The sequence below is a fragment of the Aythya marila genome (genome assembly GCF_965140915.1).
Source record: "Aythya marila genome assembly, chromosome: 7".
NCBI classification, from domain to species: domain Eukaryota; kingdom Metazoa; phylum Chordata; class Aves; order Anseriformes; family Anatidae; genus Aythya; species Aythya marila.
Genome location: NC_139048.1, coordinates 29899426 through 29924789, shown reverse-complemented (window position 1 = coordinate 29924789; position 25364 = coordinate 29899426). Strand labels below are relative to the sequence as shown.

At 44.9% G+C, this 25364-nt stretch overlaps 1 protein-coding gene across 5 annotated transcripts in view; it reads right to left on the bottom strand.

Annotated features, from left to right (window-relative positions):
- PRKG1 (protein kinase cGMP-dependent 1) overlaps positions 1-25364 on the bottom strand; it is a 467251-nt gene that overhangs the window by 317121 nt on the left and 124766 nt on the right. The window lies entirely within an intron of this gene.

Below are 25364 nucleotides of genomic sequence, written 5' to 3'. Positions count from 1 at the left end.
ACTGTCCCCCATCCAGAGGATTCAGATGTCAAAACAAACTTGTGCAGGACGTGTACTAACAACTTCCATTCGTTTAACAGCTTTTGCTCTCCTCTTTGCCCAGCACCACATCCAAAATTCAATTTCCCTTCATACCACAAACAAACGTAATGCCTGATAGCTCTCCAGAGCTCTTCAGCTGACGCGACCAGCTCCATCCTCCCAACTCCTGGAGAACCAGCTTGAAGCCGGAGCCGCATTTCCCTGAAGGCCACACACCAATGCCTGGCCCCAGGCAGTGCCTGGCACCTCCACTGGGACCAAGGGGCTCTTCTGGAGGACCCTGAGCAGTCAGCAATTCAGAAAAAATACAGGGCTGTGAGCTGGGGCAGGATGTTTGGCTTCAGGAATAAAATGCAGGCGGAAAGTAAGAGACACTGAATATAGAAAAAACAGTCAGTAGCCTAAGATGAAGAAAGGTGAATTTATCACCCAGGATCTTTACCAAATCGCATGTATCATTGGAGAATCGAGGTGGCATGCCTGAGGCAAACAACCCAGGCTGCATCTAAATGAGAAGTCTCATTCTTTCTCCCCTTCTCACATGCAGCTGTATGTTCACAATACATACAATTTGCTCATACAGCAGCAAAGGTGTTTGTCAAGTGGCACCTCTGAAGCAATACCTAGCCACTTGTTTTTCAAATAAGTCTGAAATTAGATAAGACAGACTTTTAATACAAGAAGGGCTTGTCTGATTTCTTGGGAAAGCCCAACAGACTGACCCTCTTTCAGCAGGCCAGATATAAGTGCTTGAAAACCCTTCTTTCAGTCTTTCTTTTACCAGCATTTTTCTTCACCCTCCTTTTGGTCTAGAAGAATCCAGGACTGCAAAACCCCCACCAGATAAGCATCAAAGGTGCTCCCCACACTTCTGCGCTCCCCACAGATGTAGCTCTGTTCATGAGGTGGCTGAGGATTTCTGAACTGCACCACAAAATGGGAAGAAGCATGCATATTTAAAAAAAAAAAAAAAAAAAAAAAAAAAACAACTACACCACATTTTTCAAAAATAATCTTAGGACACGGGGTAGCAGCATTTCTGGGAAAAGATATCCTGCACGACATAGATCAGACTAAGCAGGGCTGCTCATGTGGTGCAAACATGGCGATAACATTCCTTCTCCTCTACAGACAGCCGGCCAGAAAGGGCCACGAGGATGCCAGAGACATTTCATAAATAGTGGATACCGCCTCCTTGAAATGTCAAGGTGAGAATAATGATTTATATTCATGAGGCTTGCTGGGTGATCACTGCTAGAGAAAAAGATTGCTTTGTGGTACGAGCTCTTGTTTAAAATCAAAGGTGACAAATGGGAAAATTACAAGATGAGAAACACCTTGTAGTATAGAGAGACATGATTTCTCAGTCAAATGTATTTGAAGTCTCTTCTGGAAACAGGAGCAAATTGAGTTTTAATTAGTTTTGCATACATAAAGTATACACTGAACTTTCAAGTAGCAAGTTCACTTACTACAGCCACAATCTGCACTAGTCCAGGTTAATCCAACAGCTAGTCTTTAAAAATCTGAAGTTTAGACTTTTATTAGATGTTACTTCTGGTTTGCAAATCAGCACGTTGACTCAGCTCGGTGAGATGTGATTTATTACTGCCTGCAGACATCAGAGAGAAGCAAGAATCACTGCACCAACATTAACTCATGAGGTGATATAGACTGGCAAATACGATTTTGCTTGTGTTCTGTTGCCAGTCTCTTGACTGTGGAAGAAAAAAATACGCATATCTGATACTGCTTTCTTGGGCATGCAGTTTCACAAACCAGAGCAGAGCATCTGATGATCTGCCTACAAACAATTTTTTAGCTCGTGGTCAGCAGCTTCATGCTACACAGGGCAATGAAACAAGTTTTCCTCAGCAAGCCAGAAGAAAGGTCAGGAATTCCTATCCGAACGATAAAGGCCACACAAGGTGAGCATAATGGACTAACATTGAAGCTAAACAGATCTAGTACTAACGCATGGGCCAACAAGATCAGATGGACAACTTTGATTTGGGAGGCTTGACAAGTTTGAAAACACTTCCACACGGCAAACGCTTGTTTTCATGCCCACTCCCCAGAGGAACACCCTGCTGATGCTGATGTATATTTACATGTAATTAGGCTGCAGCCCAAAGCTTGATGCTAAGCTCTGGCAGTTCACTGCTCTTTCTCTACTGCCACAAGGGTGGCAGCTATAATCCTGTTTTACTGCTTACACTTGTTCCTGCCTAAAAGCTTCCTGGTTCCGAGGTACCTGCCTTAAGTGCTTCCCCTCTGTCACAATGAGAAGCCACAGGTTTAGCTGGAGTATTTCACAGCTCACTGCAGTAATGTCACCAGGAGTCGTCCTCTGTTTCACCAAAATGCAAAATAATGCCCCTCTCCTTTCCCTATGCAGACTTCTGGGGTGGGAGCAGGGGCACGGAGAAGCTCCTTCGTTGGGGTCCTGGAGAGAAACCCAGCAGCTCTGCCAGCAGCAAATCCATCTGCTCCCATCGGTGGGGACGAAAAGGCTGCAGGCTGTTCTCCCCAGCATGGATGCAAACACTCACCCCTAGGCTTTAATTCCTTTCTCCCACTTGAAACTTCTCACGAACCTCACTAAATGCATTTGATGGAAGGCATCACACGAAACAGAGCACTCTTCCCATGCAGCCGTTTGAAATGGCACTTTAAAGAAGCAATCCTCCTTCAGAGAGTGGTGCATAGGTTTCTTCAGAAATGCTTTCTACCCTCCCTAGCAAGCAAAGCAGCAGCTTTTATTTGCCCAGTTTCTGGCACATGGCAGCACATCGGCTCTGCCCCATGGGTTTGCCAGGGCCAGAGAGTGCTTCACCCCCTCATGACACAGGGTCTGCACGCATCCCAGAAAGGATGTGATGTGCAGAGCCCAGAGCATGCTTTGGGCAGCAGATTCAGACCACTGGGGAGAGTCGAGCCCTAATTCATGCATAATGCACACAAGTGCTGAGAGCTCTGGGTGAATATACGGGACAGCATAAATCAGAGAAGCTCACACCAGACTGAGGATTGCAAAACTTGCAAAAGGCAGCATTATTTAAGGAAGAGGATGCATGAAAAAGCTGGAAAGGTTATGGACAAGGGGTTCTGAAAAGAAGTAGAAGAAACACAGAACCGCCCACAAATCTCATTTTCTTCCTGCTTTTGCTCTGTGTGTGCAGAGGGAGATGAGAGGAGGAGGAGAAAAAGCCAAAGAGGGTCCCATCACTGGACTTTGACACAGATTTCACTCTGAGGGAGGTTATTTACTCCTATTAATAGGAACACTATTGTATTTTCAAGGACTAACTCCCATTGGGAAACCAAGAGGATATATTAATTTCCCTTCCATTGAGCGGCTTGAATAAAGGTTTTTTCTACAACTTCTTTAAGTGACTGCCTTCCTCCTACAACCCATAATTGCCCTGACACTTCTCCAGGTTTTTAATAATGAGTGTATCAAGTTATATTGAACACTAGTGGATGGAAAACTGTATCTTGCACAACACTCCAGAGCCATGAATACAGAGGATGATTACGGGTTTCTCTAGCATGTTGTATTTGTCATCAATATGGTGTAAACTATCTCATAGAGAAGCACAGTGGGAGTACTCCAAACTCACCTGTGAGATGAAGCTGTGCTCCCTAAAGTCACTATTCAATTTGATACGCTCTGGATGTGTAAGCCCTCTTCACCTTATGATGTCATGAATGAATGCCTCCTCCTCTAACATAATTTCCCCTTTTGAAAGACAAAATGATTCCACAGTCCTTAAATGGTTGACCCATCCTTGAGCTTCAGTCTTTGCAAATTAGGTTGTGTTAAAAATAAAATTTAAAAGAAAAAAATGCCTTATAAAACTGCCTCTCAGCAACTCTGGTTGAGATCTTCTGCTGGGTAAAATGGCTTACGGTGAATAGCAGCTAGGCACCCTGCTCCCCTCCTGCAACACAGACCAGCAAGGCCTCGTGCCTCATGCAGTTGCCCCTGCCTCCCACAGCCAAGGGAGCCCTCCATGCCCTGCACCTAGGAGAAATGGGTACTGCTTGACACAGGACTGTTTGATTCAGTATCCTCCACGCATGAAGAGCAGAGCAAAAGCAAATGGCAGCACCAAGCTGAAAACACAGCTCAGTGATGACCGTGAGACCACACGCAGACGCCTCCCTCCACAGCTGAGGAGCCCTCATGTTGAGCATAGAAGGGAAAAAAGTCACCAAAGTCAAAAACCTGGGATGCTAGACGTACCTCCACCTCTACAGCACGGCACTTTAAACAAGGTGACCTGGAAGGGCAGGCTGAGATGGCAGCCAGGCCAGGCCATGGCCTCCTCCTGCAGCCACAGCCATGGCCCCGCACTGCAGACTACTGCTGCCCCAGGCAGGTGTCTGATGTTTTCCAAGGGGAAACCACTGCAATGGCTCTGCGTCCATGCAGGCTACAAGCCTAAACAGCCCCTAATCATGCTGGCTGGCTGTAAATAAGGATGGATTGAGGCCAAGCAAATTGCAGGGAGGTAGTTCATTGCACTGCCAGCTGAAACACGGGGTCTGAGACCGAATGAGTGGTGTCATGCTGAGCCATTAATAAGGAGAAAGCTGACTGACAAAAGCAGAACCACTTTCAGCTACTCCTAAAGAGCTCCCCTCTGTCTCCTCCCTCCTGCCTTCCCCGCTGCCAACAGCAACAGCCGTGGCCAGGAAATCTGCAGGGCAAGCGGCCCGGATGTTTAGGAGGGATTGACACCTTTTAAAGCTATTTAACCTCACCTTCAGGCTGCTGCATTTAGCTGTGCTGGGAGCAACCTGAAGGTCCGCCAGCTACCTGAGCCTCAAATGCTTCCTTGGAGGACTCTGGCTGCCTGCCTCCTGCTGAAGAAGCTGTAATGCCACCCAGGCTAAAGGAGCTGTCTGCTTAATTGTTCCTCAGTGTGTAATCCATCTTTGTGATTAGGATTAATGGAAGGGCCACCTGTAGAACACCCTCACAAGGTGCAGATTCCTTCGTCATCCCTCCCAGACCTGTGCGGCAAGGAAAACACTCCTAATGACATTGGCCCCAGACAGAAAGCTGTAGGTTTCCCGTCCTCTTCCCTTATGCCAAAGTCTGAGGATCAGTTGATGATGGCTGTGGCTATGGAGAAATAATGCCCCATGAATCCACCCAAGGTCTGGGACTAACTTTCAAAGACTTTGGCCCAAACCTTAGCCAGTCCAGAAGGCAAACGATTTGCTCACATTCCCTGCCTGACGTCCCCATCTTTTCTTCTTCATGGCCACTGGGCCTTCCTTCTGCCAGCACTTTGCTAGCCATGTTGTATGTTCCTATCCGTCCGTGTTCATTTAACTGACAGAGGTGCCCTAGGGCGGAGAACAGAGCAAACGTGACCAGTGGAAATGGCACGCCTGTATTTCATCACACAAGATATCAGTCTGGTTATGAACTTCCCCACAGAACGCGGGACTCTGTGCCTCCTCCCACAGAAGCAACTTGTTTATTTTGGAAACTTCAGGGTGACAGAAAGGGAGTCATCAAATCCCATGTTCGTTTGTCAAGCCAAGGGACAGTATGCATGACTGCAGCCACCCTCAGAGCCAGTGTCCAGTGAGCCCCGGCTCCCAGCAAGCTGTGATAGATGGGACAGTTATCAGAAATACAACGCAAACACCAGCTCACAGGTCCAGGGAGCACAAATAGGATGATGAATGGGTTCGTGCAGTTCAGAGGGGAAAAAATAGGATAAAGATTCCTTTATATCGTCCTCATTTGGTTACCTCTGGGTCACAACAAAATGCATCTGTCTGTCTCTATCCTTCCCTTCCCACTCTCCAGAAGCACAATTTGGGAGGCAGAAATGATAGGAGCAATTTCACTGTAAACTGATGGATCCTCTTCCTCCCCTCGGGAGATCTGAGGCTCTGTATTTAATTTGCTCTCTTCTCCATTTTGCATTTTAAGTGTTTGATGTGCCTAAAGCATTGGAGAGGTGAAACTGGAAAAAAACTGGGGTACGCAGCAAAATACAGCAAGTCTTAGGAAACACAGAATTTGAAAACTGCCTCTGAATCTGATACATACTCTAACGATAAATTGCACAGCTTTGCAGGTAAGTAACTTTGAACAACTATAATTACTTCACACTACAAGTATCTCTTTTTATTTGAAAACCATATGTTTACTCCATATACCAAATTTCAGGTTTTCCCTCAGAGGTTTAAAAGATGCTAATAAAAGGCAAACCCTTTACACATTCATTGCAAGCTTACATTAATTTCATTGTTGTTATTATTTTTCTTTACTTGGTCAATTGTGTTTATCCGCAATAGGAACCTGAAAAAATAGAGGCATACAGTATGTGCTTTAGATTCATGCTCCAGCTTCATACCCTATTTCTCATACAGGGGAAAGAGGAAAAGCCTCTCCTCGTTGCACTGTTAAAAGGATTCCAGTGGGACAGGCTGCATTGCTCCCACCATCAGTTCCCATTTATTCTGTACAATTACATCCATTAACAGTGACACACATTTATATTCAATTCAATTTTAAGGAAGAATAGCCAAAAGCTACAAGAGCAAAAGACAATGCAAGTTGTCCAAAAGACTTAGTAGCAAAATTAAGTTTGTATTAAAATTTGAAAGCTGTTGTGTACCAAACACTGGATGATTTTGATACAAATTCTCCTCCCATTTGCTCTTTTTTAGAACAATTTTGTAGTCAAAGGAAGTCATGGAAGATTTACTGCTCTTACTTCATTGAATCTTATCTTCCTTCCGCATGCTTACAAAAAAGGGCTGCACTCCCACTCGGAACATAATTAAAACTATATTACAAAAGGAGAGCTACGAACTCACGATCAGCATCAAAAACATGTACCCCGTTCATGGTGAAAAACTGCAATATTTTCAGATTAGTAATCACGGGTTGAAGTCTGTTTGTTTTACTTCTCTTGGAAGCTTAGTTCTTGATCATAGAACTGCTCAGCAAATTAAAACCATGGTTTACCAGGAACAACTGCAAATAAGACACTTTTATTCTACCCTCCAGACAACATTACAAGGAGTTTCCTTGCTTGAAGATGTGCAAGAGAACACAGACTGGCTCCACACAGCCTCTTACACAGCTGTACCTTCTCATACTATGCAGTTCTGTGAGCAAAATCTTTGGCTCATCCCAAATTCTCATTATGTTTCAAACTATCTCCAGATGTATCATCAGTACCACACCTTGAACATGCAACAGCAAAAAACAAGACCAATTTCCCTCTCCAGGATCAACTCTGTCCATTCAGTCACAAGGAGCAGCTAGCTACCAGCTTTCTACTGAAGCCAAATCTGTGAAGAAACATACCCAGCAGCACAGTTTTGGAGCTCTAGATCCCTTCTATAGCTCTGGGGTCAATAGCGATGTTCTCTGGCATCCCAGTCCTGGAATGGGGTCACAACTCTCACCAAGTCACAACCTCTATCACGTCACATCTCATCCTCTTCAAGCCCTCAATAAGCGCTATCTTGAGACTGAACTTTTCCATCTTTCTGGCATCTCTTCCTGAACTGCCCTGCTCTGGATGATGATCTGTTTGAGCATCCACTTCAAACTGATGGTCAGTCTTTGACTTATATAGCGCTTATTTTTTCTTAGCCTTCACATAACAGCAATCACATCAAATCTTATTTTTTAAGGTTAATAATGCCAGACTCTTTCAAACTCCCATCCAAAGCCAGGCTCTCTATCTCCTCTGTTATCCTAAAACCAGTTGGAGGTAGAGGAGAATTAAGGAAAGCAGGGAAGAGCACATGGCTCCATGGGTACCTGCTTTCCCAGATGACAAAATCACATACAGGACAGCAGGTTAATGTAGCGCTTTAGTAAAGCCTGCTCTGAGGTAGCATCTTATTAGCAGTGGTGTAATGTAATCATTAGTGCTATTGCCCAATTTGATGCGGCTTAGCTGACCTTCAAATGTTCCTAATTAAGGCCTTCAGAAGCAGGTTCAATGTCTGAGGAGGTGGTATCACCGCTGTGGCTAACACAAGTGGCACTGGGAGACACAAAGCATCAGCAGGGCAGCTGAAATTGCTGTAGCACTGAATCTCGGCATGGCTCAGACCCTCCTGCCATCTCTCTGAACCCTACCCACGGACAAGGCTTAGAGGCTGATGTGGTAATTCAGCTGCCTAATGTTTACTCTTGTTTGCCTTTACCTTCCACCACTGCTCATGTATAGCTATGGAAAATTTCAGGTACTCTTTTTCCATGAGGAAGTGGCTTGAAGCTGCAGCTCTACAAAGCCTTCCAGCTGCGGAACTCTTCCTCTGCTTTAGTGAGAAAGAACCAAAATTTCTGGAGACACAACTCTTAGTACTGAAATGCAAGGATGAAAATGTTGTGTCCGTAACAGGCCTGAAACCTCTATGAATGCAACAGAGGGACGATGCCACAGGATGAGAACTGGGTTTTTGGAAATAACCTGCTACAGATTTTAGGTCTGCAAAATTCTAGACATAGCAAGAAAAGTCAGCCACAATAAACATTTTCTACAACAGTTTTCTTAAAGTTGAGAGTGAAATCCTATGGAAATATGAGGAGCAATCCAAGCCAGAAACAGTTGTGTTACACAGAATGAATGCCAGAATACTGGGAGATATGCCCACTTCATCTGATGGTGACTCATGCTCATATTTTGCTGCTTTGATTTACAGAGAGCAGCAGGTAGTTGCATTTTGACCAATCACTAATTCTACGTAATTGCTCTTGCTGACAGCAAACAAACAAACACATAAAAAATGTCAAAATATACCATCACTCAATGTCTAAATGTCAGATTAAACACCAATTAAGAGCCCATCTTTTCCAATTTTCCAATGCAGCTTCTTAACACACAACAGAAGCTGTGCGGCATGAAAGCATGGAGTCGGTCTTGCATCATTACATATGAAACAAGAAATTCAAGCCTTGATTTTTTTTAAGGTATTTTGGCTTATATTTTGATTTGAAATTATCAAATTATGCTGGATATGTGAGCGTGAAGCAGAGTAACTACTGACCGTTATCACTTCACAGTTAGCCTGGAAGAATAACTGGGAGCCCAAGTGGCACATGGAATCACTCGGGTGTACGGGTGTCAGAGGTGACGTGGCAACAAGTGTCCCATTGCTTGGCGAGATCAACTGAAAACAATTCTGCAAGCTGAGAGGTTTTCCTCCTGAGAAGTTCATGTTGTTGTTAAATAACACTGCGCTCTACAAAAAGAGCACTTATGCTGGCAGAAAGCAATAAACTTTGTAGCTAGAGATGTTTTTCCCTGGCAAATACTATTTCTGCTTGCCAATCAAGTGTATTTTTGTCAACATGCAAGCTAAAAGATATTTTTCATTTCTGTTGTCTTCTCATTTGGAGAACTTTCCAAAGATCAATTTGGAGAAACTGTTAGGTAAATATTTGGTGTTCAGAACATATGTTATAATAGATACAAATAAAAGTATACATTAAAGAAGAACTGACATCAACAGCTACTTAGCTATTTTGCTGCCTAAAGTGGTATTTCATCTACTGTAGTGTCAAACTGCCTGCAGTCGTCTGTAATGGTGGAAAGTTTTTGGTGCCACCACAGAGTGCTGAAAGGTACAGACACCACTGCATAGCACCACAGCTGGTTTCCTCTCTAAGCATGGCTATTTTGACCAAGATTCTCACAAACTACAGTGAGTAAGTTCTGATAATCAAACCTCAGTATTCCCATTTGTGTTTATTTTTGTAGAGCAGACCAGGCAGTGGTATCATACACATGCCAACTCCCCGATGAATTGCCCTACATAGCAGGACTGTCTTCCGTAAGACACAAAGAGTCACTGCCACATTTAAAATTGTGGTTTAAATACTCTGAAAACTTTGGCACAGGTATCTGACCCAAAGGAGCAGGGAACTGAACACAACAGCAAACATAAACCTTGGCCAAACCTCCAGAAGCAGCTCGTAGAGGAACCTGATGTGCAGAAAGCTCACAGTAAAACCGCGCAAGCAAAGCAGGTGGCCCAGGTTGCCCTACCTCTATTTAACTAAATTCCTTGCCTAGGCGAATCGCCCTTACCTTGGTTCTCCACCATAAAACCATGATAGGCGTTTGTGAGAAATGGAATGGAAGGTGATCTGTTGTGTGCCCACTTTGAATTTGAGCCTTAATTCAGTGTCTGAGACGTCTCCTGCTTTCCAGTGAGGCCTCGTACTTCCTCCCACAAGGACACCACTGGCCCCAGGGCAGCTGCACTTCGGAGGTGCTCCAGAAGCTGATTCCTGTACGAGCATGACCAGGAAAAATATAGGAATAGATCTGGACAAAACCTTGGTACGCTGTTTGGTGTATCACGGAGAGGCAAGTTCTCAAGTTGAAAATAAAATGCTGGAACAACGTTGTTCTTGTTTTGGTACCACTGTGTTTCGATCGCTTGCAATCCCACTAGAGAGCCCTACCATCGTGCCCAGCACCTTGATGCCTGCACCAAACACCATGGCACAGCCCTCCCGATGCCTGAAGCCATGCTGTGTGAGCCAGAAAAGCTATCCCACAACAAAACACAGTGCAAGGGAGAACAGATCCAAGGCCTTCAGATTCTTCTGTCCTCTCCATTGTAGCACACACATCAATCTCGTGACAGCTTTGGTTTCACATGGAAGTTCTCATCACTCTTTTTTAAAAACTTGTGATAAAATAAAGCAAGGTTACCTACTGAAGAGCAGGCAGCACTAGCATGAAAGCCACCTACTAAAGGGAACCCCCAGATTTCATTAACAGCCACATCGGGAGCTGGAATTTCAGAGAATATGTAGGACTCCAGCAAAGCCACACTCACAATTTTCTCCATTTGCACCCTCCAGTTCATCATTTTGTTTTTCTCTTCAAAGGACAAGAACAGAGTGGGCACGGATCGTGTTTGCTGGATTTCAAAATCGATTCGTGCAGCATGCAGCTGAGAGACCAGCAGCAAATGTCCACATTCCTGTTGCTCAGACCCAAAACCAGGAGTCTGGACGTGAGCACTAAGGAAAGAATACATCTTTCATCTTCCTGAAGAAATGTGTGAGCATTGTAACTGCCTCGGGCCAGCTAAGCCTACTGAGATGATCACTGCACCTTGCAAGAGTATTTTCACATGCCTCCTTGCATTTCTGTGCTAATGAAACCAATGGGAATTCAGGTAGGGATGCACCCTCAAATCAAGTCCTGACATTCCTTCTTTTGGCTAGTGACAAAGAGCCCCAGAAAAAAAAAAAGAAAAAAAAAAAAGAGGCAGTATCTGTCAGGAAAATCTAGCCAGCTTTTCTTTTTCATAAAGTTATTTCTCACTCTTAGTGCATTCAATAAATTTATTAGCAAGCTCAAGTTATTTGATTGGAACTGCTCATTCAACTGATCCCAGCATATACCACTATCAACACAGAGCAATTGCAGGTGAAAACCTGAGAGCCTGAGATGTTGGTTTGCCCCTCTTATATTGGCCTAAGAGTTTTCCTTTTAAGAGGTATTTAAAACTGGGTCTCCTTATCTTTTGATGGTTTCTGCGATGGAGCAGGTGGACACAGCGCTCCCACGAGCCAGCTGGGTGCTAGAAGCACAGCATGACAAAGGACACATCTACCACGTAGGAAGTCTGGAAAACTTGTCCAAGGTTGGTGATTCTCCTCTTCTTGTTTGAACTTTTCCAGGGCTGGCAAGCCAGAGGGAAACAACAGATGGGATGGAGACTCTGCGCCGGCCACTGGGATGGGCTCACAGGTGGGAAAAGCTTGTCTTGTTCAACCAGGTTTTCCTACAAACTACTGCTGTCATTGCTGCACTTACGCCTTCCAGTTTCTCTCCACAGTGTGTTGTTTCCATACTGCCACCGAGATGTTTTTTTACTGGTCCCAGTCCAACCACCCACATCAAACAGCTTTGGTGGATCCTGCAGGAGCAGGTGGCAGACAAGGGCGCTCGCCTGTGTTTAAAGCCTACTCACAGAATCACAGAATCACAGAATTTCTAGGTTGGAAGAGACCTCAAGATCATCGAGTCCAACCTCTGACCTAACGCTAGCAGTCCCCACTAAACCATATCCCTAAGCTCTACATCTAAGCGTCTTTTGAAGACTTCCAGGGATGGTGACTCCACCACTTCCCTGGGCAGCCTGTTCCAATGCCTCACAACCCTTTCGGTAAAGAAGTTCTTCCTAACATCTAACCTAAAACGCCCCTGGCGCAACTTAAGCCCATTCCCCCTCGTCCTGTCACCAGGCACGTGGGAGAACAAACCAACCCCCACCTCGCTACAGCCTCCCTTGAGGTACCTGTAGAGAGCGATAAGGTCGCCCCTGAGCCTCCTCTTCTCCAGGCTGAACAAGCCCAGCTCCCTCAGCCGCTCCTCACAGGACTTGTTCTCCAGGCCCCTCACCAGCTTCGTCGCCCTTCTCTGCACCCGCTCAAGCACCTCGATGTCCTTCTTGTAGCGAGGGGCCCAAAACTGAACACAGTACTCGAGGTGCGGCCTCACCAGAGCCGAGTACAGGGGGACAATCACTTCCCTAGCCCTGCTGGTCACACTGTTTCTGATACAAGCCAGGATGCCGTTGGCCTTCTTGGCCACCTGAGCACACTGCTGGCTCATATTCAGCTGACTATCCACCATCACTCCCAGGTCCTTCTCTGCCTGGCAGCTCTCCAACCATTCCTCTCCCAGCCTGTAGCTCTGCTTGGGGTTATTGCGCCCCAGGTGGAGGACCCGGCACTTGGCCTTGTTGAACTTCATGCAGCTGACCTCAGCCCATCGGTGCAGCCTATCCAGATCCTCCTGCAGAGCTTTCCTACCCTCAAGCAGATCGACACACGCACCTAACTTGGTGTCATCTGCAAACTTACTAAGGGTGCACTCAATGCCCTCGTCCAGACAATCGACAAAGATATTAAAGAGGACCGGCCCCAGCACCGAGCCCTGGGGGACACCACTAGTGACTGGCCTCCAACTGGACTTGGCTCCATTCACCACGACTCTTTGGGCCCGGCTATCCAGCCAGTTTCTAACCCAACGAAGCGTGCACCAGTCCAAGCCAAGAGCAGCCAGTTTCTTGAGGAGAATGCTGTGGGAGACGGTGTCAAAAGCCTTGCTGAAGTCAAGGTAGACCACATCCACAGCCTTTCCCTCGTCCACCCAGCGCGTCACTTTGTCATAGAAGGAGATCAGGTTCGTCAAGCAGGACCTGCCTTTCATAAACCCATGCTGACTGGGCCTGATCGCCTGCTTGCCCTGCAAGTGCTGCGTGATGACTCTCAGGAGGATCTGCTCCATGAGCTTCCCTGGCACTGAGGTCAAACTGACAGGCCTGTAGTTTCCCGGGTCTGCCCTCCAGCCCTTCTTGTAGATGGGTGTCACATTTGCTAGCCGCCAGTCAACTGGGACCTCCCCCGATAGCCAGGACTGCTGATAAATGATGGACAGTGGCTTGGACAGCTCCTCTGCCAGTTCTCTCAGTACCCTTGGGTGGATCCCATCCGGCCCCATTGACTTGTGCACATCTAAATGCATCTAAATGTGCATCTTGTGCACATACTAATGCCCTACATCTTGTAAACACATCTTTAAAAGAAATTTAAAGCAAAAAGCAAAGAAACAGTGGAGGGTATGTCCTCATAGATAAATTGGGTGATGGCACTTTCAGAGATTGATGAGACTTGTAAAGAGAGAAAGCTCAGTGTATGAGGCAGGTGCCATAAATAAAGGGACAGCTAAAAGTTTACTCTGACAGTAAAACACTACCAGAAATGAATACCATTTTGTAGCTCCATGGACCATGGCTCCTCAGGGAATCAGTCCATGGAAGGGGACCAAGAGAAGCAAGCCTGCTGTTGGCAGGCGAAGGTCGTAGTAAAAGCTCTTAGAGAAAATCTTAGGTGCCTGCAAATCACAAAAGTTGAAAGCCACAACTGCTGAGAGCCTTGCTCCGTGTCTGTGCTGCATGGGCCTGCCAAAACCAGTGAGATTTACTGTCAGAAAACTTGTATTTGCTGCTCCTTGCACAGGATTCCAACAGAAGGGCAGCGGAGTCTGGGGATGGAGGAGGTGTCACTCAAAGTAACCGCCTCGGCCTCAACCTCAGCCACAACAGCTTGCTCAATATTTGGACAGGACTCACAAAATAAGACTGGTTATGACCCTAGCGGGAAGGAGCCCATTTCTTTTTTTTTTCCTGGTAGTACAGGCGAGGCATTTTTAGAGCACTACAGAGGAGACACACAGGCTGAAGCCAAGCCCCCGCATACAAAGGTATGGAATAAAATGCTAATTAAGGGACCGAAATGAAGAGAGGAGAAGATAAAGAAAACATACTCACCCCGGTCTAGACTGGGTTTGCTCTCGGAAAACAGTCATGCAGAACATGGTTTATTTTATGGAGTAAGGAAGCGCAGGTCACAGCAAACTGGAATAACCCAGGATGACAAGGAGTAGGCTTGGTGGGTGCCCTTCTTCTCCTGCGAGACTAAATGGATCAGAGGGGGAGCCTGGTTTACACTGGGAGGAGAATCTGCCCCAGAAGCCAAAAGGGAGATCAAGGGCTTCATTTCTAGGTATGTCCCTATAGAAATTAGCAATAAAGCCGACTTGTGAGGGACAACCAGATCATTCAGAGTAACTCTTCCTCCTTTCTTTGCTCTTTGAAGAGAAGTGGAAAATAGAAATGCTAAACTTCCAAATTGGTTTCACTTGATGAATATATTGATGTGTTGATCAAACAGAATAAGTTGTTGTTTTTTCTAATACAAGTCACTTTAGCTCAGCACATCATTAACAATTCCCTGATTTTTATTTATTTCTCTTCAGCTTCAACAAACGTTCGTATGATCACAGTGATGACCAGTATTTTTCTAGAACATCCAAACAGAAGATATAAGGAGGTAATCTTTTACTAAAATTAAAGCAACCTAAGCAGAAGAATAAATACATGTGACAATGCTGTCCCCAAAAAGGCAGCTGGATGTGGTCTGCAAACCACAGACAAAACCTCCCTGCTAGAGACAGCACGAACCCAACTGCACTGACTTAACATAAGCTGTGAACGCAGCAGCTTGATGGTTTGCACAGCCATATCTGCTGACCTCAGGCTTCGCTCACGCAGTCCTTCACCTGTGTGCTTCAAAGCCACAGCCACCACCTTGAACTTCAAACAGTCTAACGGGGGACTCCACAATAATGAGCTCATACAGCCACTTCGTGCTTCAGGACACACGCTGTTCCCGTGACAAGATGATGCTTTCATAGGTGTTTAAGTTTGAAATCTGTCTCTTTGAAGACCAAGTACTAACCTGCCGTGCTGCACTTAAAACCATTGTTAACACTGCAGCTCCCACGGAGACACGTGCCTTAGAAAGCAAAGGAAGACCCAGTAAGGTAAAAGCAGCTATTCTTTTGCTGCTGATAAATGTGTCCATCACTGTGTTGCTCCTGTGTCTAAGAGGGGACAGTGGCAGCCTGACATTCCACCTAAAAGCTGTCAGCAATGCCTAGAGCCTCACAAAAAAAGGACTCCAACCTCAAAACATAACAAAGGAAACAGAAAATACAGAAGTCTTCAAATTAACTGAAAATTACTCATTCTTTCAGACAGAAGTCAGCCTCACCGTCTGCTTTTATTACTGCAGTACGAACACAGGCTTCTTCAGATGCTGCCATTACACAGAGATTCTTGTAACCCAGGCGTCTTCAAAACCACAAGACTTAAAACCAACAGATTCAACTATAGCTGAAAAAAGCAACAGCTTTCAGCTTCTTTCCTGTACAGCTATGGCTGGCAATATATCAAACATCTTAACTTGACTATATCAAATGAAATGTTTTAAGTGACACTCAGTATGTTTTAATGACCTTTTGTCTTCGTCTAGAGTACATTAGAAAGACCAGTTTTACTCAATCTGCAGATGGGCTTCACACAGAGAATAAGGTCATGGACCACAGAGAGACTACGAATTCAGAAGGGAAAAGATGTTTTCTTCACCAGAGCCTAGTAAAACGGATGCTGTACACGGAGTTATGTTGAGCCAATGGCCAAGAATGAGCCAGCTACAGCAGAGAGATTAACCTAGAGAAAGGCAGCAACAGCAATGAAGATGCAACTGTCTTCTCTTCAATATCCCAAGCTTGAGCCGAGATCACCTTAGAAGGGTTCCCACCGTTTTGACATGCAGTTGGAAGCACCCACATCAATAAGCCATTTCTATCCATCACATCTGTTTGTCTGATCTGGTACAACACTTTTACTTAGTGTTAAATATACTACAGGTGCTGCATTCAATCTACTTACAACTTAAGCAGGAAAAAACAAACAAACAAACAAAAAAACTTACGGAGAAATAGGTGTATTTCCTTTAGGACATATGGAATAAGTTATTAAAGGATTCCTTGTTAAATGTATGCATCTGATATTCACAAAATTTTATTGCATGTGCAACTCCCACTTACTGCTTTGAACTTAAATTGAGCTTGAACCAAATTCTCTCATCTAAAACCTTTTATTTTTTGCAAGGCGCAGAGTATGAGAGTGTTCAGATTCAAGCCCAAATCCCCAAAGTTGAGTTGCCCCTGCAAATTTTTGACTGGATGCAAAAAGTTTGGTGGTTTTACAGATCCTGATTTGCCTACCATGGCATCACTGGGGCCATGGCTGACATCCCAAACTCACACGGCCACCTTGCTGCAGTTACAGCAGAAGGCTAAGGGAGAAAGGAGAAACGTCTCCTGCCAAACTGTGGGCATGGCGGCTGTGCTCCTTCATGAGACTGCTCTCACCATAAGCTGACAGAGGTTTGCGTTAGCCACTTTACAAGAGCCATGCTCCAGAGAGGCAACTGCCAGATGTTGCACCTCCAGCTTCTAGTGGTCAGAACTGTTTTTTCCTGTACCTTAAACAGACTCACACACATGCATGTTCCCCATGCCAAGTGAAACCAGCTCTGCAGTTCGCAAACTCGTCTGGCAGGACAGGAGCAGGTGCAGACTCACCGCCCCTCGCTCTGGCCAGAGGGGATTTCCAAAGGGATGTGGGTGCGTCAGCAGAGCCCTGCCTGCGCAACCACTTATATCAGCATCCTCACTTGCATCCCAGTCACTGAGCTCCTTCCAGCCTTCTGCAGAGGGGCATTTTGCAGTTTCTCGCTGGTTTGTGTGTCAGTTGCCTGGGAAACAGCTGAAGGAAGGAACTGCATTGGCTCTGGAGCGCTGGCCGGAATTTGCTATAGGGAAAAAAGGCACCCGGGCACCAGAAGACAATTGCACACACGTGTGCATGCACGCATGAGATGGACAATGCTACCTTTGCTGCTGGAGCGGGGCTGGCCCCACATGCTGCTCCATCGGCACTTCTCTGCCCCTGTACTTCAGGGCTGGCTGGCAGTGATAAAACATTTTAGGGCTAGGCTTAATGAGCAATCAGGTTCTGTAGTTGTTCTCTCACCTGGCTGATGTCTTGCTGCAAGGTGCTCTGTGTCAGGCTGCCCCTGTGTAAACAATACAGCATCTTCTGAATTGTTTCTGACTTAATATACTTGATTAATAGCAATAAAAGTTTTTGGTTTTTTTTTTTCATTAGTGCATTTTCCCCCTCTTTTTTATGAGAAGCTCTAATCGGAGCAAAATGTAGTGACGGATGGCAGACGCTGAAGCCCAAAGGTGAAGAACACACTGCACCAGCAATGAAATTTCTGAGACTCATTTACTGGAGCTGTTATACTCCAGAGAGTAGGCAAGTTTGGGACATCTCCTGAGGACGGAGGAATCCTATTTCATATTAGCATCAAAACAGGTGAGGAAGAACTCAAGAAAGACTTTTTTGCTAGGAACCTTGCCCTCCCCTGTGCCCTTTTGCCAAATCATTTTCCATGCAGTTTTACTAGCTGCTAAAGCAAAGAAAAACATTATTCACCACAGCTCAGCTCTCTTTTTCCCCAGACATCTATAAGCTTTACAATGCAACCCAAAGTATATGTCTTAACACCTGGCTTACCCAGTTCCTTAAAAGGCTGTGATTCAATAAAGCCCCAAATTGGGTTATAGTAATTTACCGAGGGACAGCAGAGTAAAGGGGAAAAATAAGGAAAGGAAAGGGTATCAGTCACCTCTGAGCAGAAAATGGGAGAAGATACTAAAACCTGGCAGGTTCTTCCTTATCTGATTTATCACACGCTGGTTACAAACTGTTTACAGAAGGAATTGTAGTGGTTGAAATTGGCACAAAAAGTAGCGTCCCAGCAGGTTGTGTCAAAAATTGCTTGACTGCTAGAACCAGAGCAACCAAAACACTCACTATAAGTTAATGTTCTATATGCAAGAAAAACAAAATGAAACATCAAATTTTCATGCCTGTGTATTGTCACATTTTAAAGTATATCAAAACCATGTCTCGATTCAGAAAGGATCCCTCCTCTAGCAACCAGACAGCTGTCCAGCAGCAATTTAAGGCAACTTCAATGCTGAAGAGATGTTTCTCATTGGTGGATGTTAATAATGGTTTAAAATGTAATTAAGGTGTAGGAACGGGCTGCTATTAATTTAAACATGGGCTAAAGCAGTACATCACAACGGGAGTTACCAGCTGACTGTCCCTCTGTACAGATAACTGCCACAGAAAAGCATTTCAGAAGTTAAATGAAAGAGAAAACTGTCATCAAGTGTGTTGAAAGACAGCACTTCATAGAATTACTTATTCTGAGTGTTAGATACCTACTTTTTCAATCCTCCAGATTTTTTTTATGCTCACATAAAAGCTCAGCATCACCCAAGCTCAGCATCACCCAAGCCACCTCTTCCCTTTTCAGATCTCTCCTAGGACACTCCTTTTAATTTATTCCATCAGCTCATTGGACAGCTGTACCTGTCTTTTTGTTTCCCTGGGGATATATAGGGCCTTCACAAGCCTTCTGTAGATTACCCAGCACATAAAGAAACACCTTTCTTCCTCCTTGAAAGGTATGCAATAACTTCTACAACCCTTACCTAGCATTTCACCCATTGCTCTCCCAAGGGGCTCACGAAGGAGCTTCCAACAATCCGTTGGAAAAAAAAAGTGCTGAAAGGAGCCTCCTGCTTTGCTGTGCTGACACCACAGGCAGCAGTCCCCTGCTCTTCTTCCCACCACGCCTCAGACACTCCAGTCTGCCTGTGGCTGCCAGCTCCAGCTGCAGCCTCATCACCTTAGGTCAATGAAATCAGAGACCAAGTCACACAAGCCATACAATTTACAGGGCACTCCCGTAACTGTAGGGGCCAGGCATTTAACCAGTGAGAATCCCATGAGAACAGTACTGCAGTGCTGCATACAGTTCCGTACAGACACTTGTGATGTGCCAGGCTTCTTCCAAAATCTCTGTATCGCTGTTGGAAGTGACTCCAAGTGCAAAGGACTTTGACTTGCTAGACACATATGCTACAGAAGGTGAAATGAAGGCCTATCAGATTTTTTCGATTGCACTGGGGAGTTTTCACCTGTCTCCAGCCACTGTTTCATTGCAATGACTCTTAGCCAGCCAGAGGAAGCAAACACTCCAGGCTTCATCAAAAGGTGTTGTAATTACTCTTTCTTAGTTGTGATCTAAAATGAAATTAATTGTGATGGAGGACATCCATTTGCTCTTTGAAGAGGGAAAAGAAAAGTCACATTGGGGGAAAAACTTGACTACAATACCACTGGGTTTGGCTGGCAAGTGTCAGTCCTGAGCTTTGATGTTCCCTGCACGCAGTGACAAGACACCTTCCTTAGGAAACAAAGAGATCAAGTGATAGATATCATACAAACAACAGAAAATGATTCTCTTTGATAACACAACTTCTAAAAGAACAAAAATGTGAGACCTTGGAGCTCCTCTGTGATGCTCACAGTGCACGGCACATGCCACCTGCACCAAGGACTGCATTTGGTTTGAGACAGTCCCATCAGTGCGGGCCTGAGGGGAATAACAACTCATCTGTCCTGCCCCATCCACAAAAAATGGGATTCTTATGGAGGCAAAGAGTGACAGAAAAGAAGAAAAGAACAATGACACTTGCAATGCATCTCCCAGAGCCTAAGTGCCGCTAAAAAATCATTTTTTCCCCTTATATATCTCCTGACATCCTCCAGCAGTGCTGGCAAGGCATTAAATCAGCCATGCTGAAGGTTTGGGAAATTAAGATACCCAAACCCACCCTCTTGATAAGAAATAGGCAGTCTCTCCTCCTTGCTTTTAGACTATATTTTAGATAAATAGTGCAAAGCCTGGACATTACCATAAAAAAAAAAAAAAATCCAGCTAACATCAATGTCTGCAACAACCTGCCTTTTGCTGCTCAAAAGGAGGAGAGGTGGAGAAGCAAAGCCAGATTCCCTGGTGCTGCTGAGCCTCACATAACTTAAGCCCTAGCTTTTTCTGCTGAAATCAGTTTGCTATGATGTGTTTTGCTAATGTGACAAATAACCCGGGTGGCCCAGTAGGATGTTTTATAGCAGGGAGCACTGGCATTTCCCACCATTGGTACAACTCGCATGTACGCCAGCCACTACGCAGCAAACCCAGGAGGCACAACTCCTCACATGAGCGAAGGAGATGGCGCTGTCCCAGCACCCCATGCTCTGCAGGGCGTGCCATTTGTAAATCAGCAAACTGCTTTTGTCCCTTCAAGTTTGGCCCTGCAGCAGCTGGGCACCAGCAGCACTGCTGGGAAGAGCTGCTCGCAGGATTAGAGGAGAGCCTCACTAAAGGTCCCCTGCCAGTTTTTGAAATATAGATGGTGTTAACTTGCATTTCTTGGCTGGTTCAGAACTGGTAATTGCTAAAGCTGTTCAGCATTTCCTACTCCATTTGTGCTTTTAGGGACTAAATACGGTCACCAGCAGTGGACACCGTCTGTAGAAATGTCCTCATCAGCCACAGGTGCCCAAGAAAGTGTAAGAAAGTCTTCCACACACATTAAAACTCACCCTGTTTCCTCCTGAAGATATGTGCAGGAAAAAAAGCCTTCCCCAAGCAGCACTGTTAATTAAAACCCACGTAACTGAAGTTGCAGACTACAGACACTCACCGTGTCTCCCAGACATCCACGCACAGGCATAATGCACTTCCCTGTGGCCAGAAAGGCTGGAACAACTGAGTTACCCAAAAACACAGCTTTGGAAAGAAGATCCAGAAGAGCTAGACATATTTTAAAGACCTAATTACTCAGTCATCTTAACAATGGACCTGCCAGAGCAGCTCCATTACAGACCATGATGCCATTTTAGAGGGTAATAGCTGTATCACCAGGTGTTCCCTATTACATTTCAGATGAGCATGTTTTTGTTAAATAAAACCTTCTCCACCAAACTCCTGCTCCTCTTCTAAACACCACACTGCACCAAAAGCCTTTCATTGCTGCCAAGACATTGACCATGAGTACCACAGGGCAAACCAACCCAAAGTGATGTGTTTGTTAAGAAGAATAGAAGAGAAAGAAGGGAAAATATTTCCCAAAGGGAAGCTTCACTGTCTGAAGGCTTTTTAAACAAATGAAGCAAAACAGTTAAAAATGCCTGCTTTCTTGAGCAGGACTCTGCTGTGATTCAAGCTAGAATTTCACATTAAATGCTTTTCACATGCTGCTATTATTTCTGTTCTCATAGACACACACACACACACAAAAAAAAGGTTATTTTCCTGGTACTGAACATTTGGAAAACTCTAAAAATACTATTTTGTCTTGCTGGGACATCGTATTTCAGGCCGTGAAGCAACTTAAAGACTGCCTGCAACAATTCCATCTAAACCATTGCCTTGAGATGTCTTTATATGTCTTCTGCTATTCTCCTGCGTCTTAACTTACGACAGCTTATAAAACAAATAAACCAACCCCCCTTCAATGTCTGTGGCTTTTACAGAGGCCACTCTGGGATCACAAACTTCTGTCCATGCATCTCCCAGGCACTTCTCAACTCACTCCCCAGCATTTATAGCTCAGGAGTCCCGAGCATATTTACTCCATTACTGCTGCCTGGTTTGCACTGAGTGCTTGGGAACAGACCCCTGGATTTAATCGCTTGGGGCCAGCCACCTGAAGCCAGGGAAGGGCCATGAGGAGCAGGGAGTGCTGCATGCCTTGGATGGATTTACGTGTGGATATGAAGCCCGTGGTGCTGAAGTGCACATGCAAGACAGAGCTAGAGCGGGAGCTGTGGCAGTGGCAAAGCTCTGCAGCGACTGCTTGGTGCAGCTGAGAATCACAGAATCACAGAATCACAGAATTTCTAGGTTGGAAGAGACCTCAAGATCATCAAGTCCAACCTCTGACCTAACGCTAACAGTCCCCACTAAACCATATCCCTAAGCTCTACATCTAAACATCTTTTAAAGACTTCCAGGGATGGTGACTCCACCACTTCCCTGGGCAGCCTGTTCCAATGTCTAACAACCCTTTTGGTAAAGAAGGCACAAGAGTTTTTCATATGTGCTCCTTTCAGAGAGCTTTGCATGACTTACCTCCACAGCACCCACGTACGGTATAATTCTTGCAACGTTGCGTCACATTAGGTTACCAGTCACATCCAATATCAGCTATTGTACCGTAAAGCTATCAGCACAGCTGACGCTGTTGGGACAGAGATGCTCAAACCTCACTCTCAGCAGCAGCACAGCTTCCTCGCCTTTGCTGGGGAGACCCTGCCACGTTCAGAAACCACGAGTCTTCTTCATGTAAACACAAAGTGTTTTCTAGCATCAGGCGGCCTCTCATGGATGGGGAATAAAGCAAAGAAGCACAAACACAATGTCCCCACTTATACAATTCATGCTCCATGTCAAACCCAGGACAACGCTGCAGAGGCTGTATACAAACCAACCCACTGCCAACACTGCCATTTTCCTGCCCCAGACCACACTTGCTCCTTTTGAAGAGCAGATGGAAAAAATCCATTTCCAATTAAACTGATCATTGCATTCACTTTAAAAGCAACTAAAAATAGCATTGTTAGTTCTCAAGTAAAGATACCTTGAAATAAGCCCACTGTGTACCTCTTGCCAGAAATAATCATTTTTCTTCTTTAACTAATTACATATTTAAGTCCAGACCTTCTTCCACCTACACTGAAACACTCACATAACTGTGTAAGCTTTCCAGGAGGTGTGGGTTGTTGTTTTTTTTTAGAATCTGGCTTGTATAAGCTTTGTTGCTTTGTTATGTATATCCCTAAATGAGCTTGATAATAAAAACAAATAGGACTAAAGGGCAATTCTGAAATTTGCTTTGTTTATTTTGCAATATCTTGGTCAGGTTTTTCTCAGGTTCTCCAAGAGGCTGCCAAAAGCCTTCATGAGCAAAGGTGGGGGCCAGCAGCCAGAAACACATCTCAACACCACAGCTGCTGCAGGACATTGCAGCCAAACCCCTTCCATGTCCCCAGGTGCTGCAGCAATCCCCTACAACAAAAATCAGCAGGAACTTCTGCAGGTAGATGTCCCTGTGGCACAAACCCAAAACACCCCAGTCCTCTTTGGGAAAAGTTTCTTAGTTTTCTCACGGCCAAGGAAGTAAAAAGTTGCTCCAGCAATTCCTGTCTGCAGAACTGGATAAACAGTTTGTATCAACAACTGCCAAATATGTAGGAAGAGAAAACTATCCGATTTCTTTTCCTTATGTGTATTGAGATGGAAACACATCAGTAGGAACCAGCAGCAAAAGCCTTCAGTACTCTTGTATGGACAAGGCAAAGCTGTGGCCAGCCAATGAGATGAGCACATGGATGTTAATGAGATGCTCACCTTGGAGAGCTGAGCTCACCAAGCTGTACCATGAAGAACCTTCACTGATCTCTCCTGTCTGAAAAGCAAAACCTCCTGGCTCGCTGTGGACAGACTTTTAGCCGCAATGAGAGTAACATCACAGCGTTTGGTGCGCAACAAGAGACATTTCCAAGGCACAACAGTTAAACTCTTATGTGCTCCGGTGCTCCATGAAGATGCTATGAAGATGCTAAAGCTACATGTTTTAGTGTATTTTTACAACCCAGTGGGGTGAAAAATGCCTCTCTGTATTTGACCAGCTGAAGACAAGCCATGGTAGGAGCCGACATCTAATTTTCAGTTGTGCTCCCTGAGCGTAAGCCAGCGTTGGACCCTAACCTCAAGCACAGCAGTGTAACTGAGCAATGCCATGACCGGTGGGCTCCAAACAGGTGTAGCACCAGCACCAGACTGTCTTCAGTAGCTTTACCTTTGAGAGGTAATTTAAAATTACTATTTTGCAATAAGCTAACACTTTCTATGTTCCCTAGCAGAAGAAAGAAAGTAGTTAACAAGGAACATACTTGGACTAAAATTAACAGCAGTGCTTTGGTCGTATCAAACAATCTGGAAACAGTTGCTATGTGTTACTACCTACAAAGCTATGATCTTTTTTTTTTTTTTTTTTTTTTTTTTTTTTGTCAAGTGCTTGCATGAGTTTGGGAAAGCACAGCAAAACACAAAATGCTTCAAAACGATAGCTAAGAATCAGATTCGGGCTGTTAAAAATAAATCATAGACACCTTACTAGTTGAGCAAAATGATCTTTGTAAATGAAGGTGGGAAAGACGTGTTTCAAAGCCACTTAACAGTAATGGGTAAAAACAGCGAAGGCTGTTAAACAGCAAAATGAAGGGGGGAAATCATAATTAGAACCAAATCATGTTTCAGCTCTCAGCAGAGATTGTGACTTCCAATTAATTCTTAAAAAAAAGAACAAGTGAAACTCTGCAGAATCTGTTGCTTGCCCAAGATTTCAGCACAAGATTTCAACACAAGATTTGCAGAGGCGCAAATTCATGTTTTTGTTTTGTTTTGTTTTCAATTTTTTGCAGATGGCAACATTAAACTGGCAACAGACACTGTCCTGTAATGCTCCACCAAACACCAGCTTTGAACGGCATGGAGATGAAGAACAGTGTTGTTTAAAAAGAAATATTAGAACAAGAATATTTGGGCTTCCTGCTCCGCTGCTATGCTTTATTAAGAAAACACGCTGCTGTTACAATTCAGAGAGCTCTTCTTCGCCCCAGGTCTGACACTTGTTGGATTCAGCACTACTCTGAAACTGCACCCTGCCCAGCTGTGCTGGGAGGCAAGAGAACACTGACTTTTTGTTTTCCTGGAGCCCTTAGGGGGACACGGCAATCCCCTCCAGACAGGACACAGCCCATTTCTCCTCTACCACCCAGATCACCAGCTAAATGCAAACAGCAGCCTGAGGGCACCACGCTGCAATGAGATGTGTAATGGCAGCAAATTAGCCAGAAGAGGATGCTCAACGGAGATGAAACCTACAGTA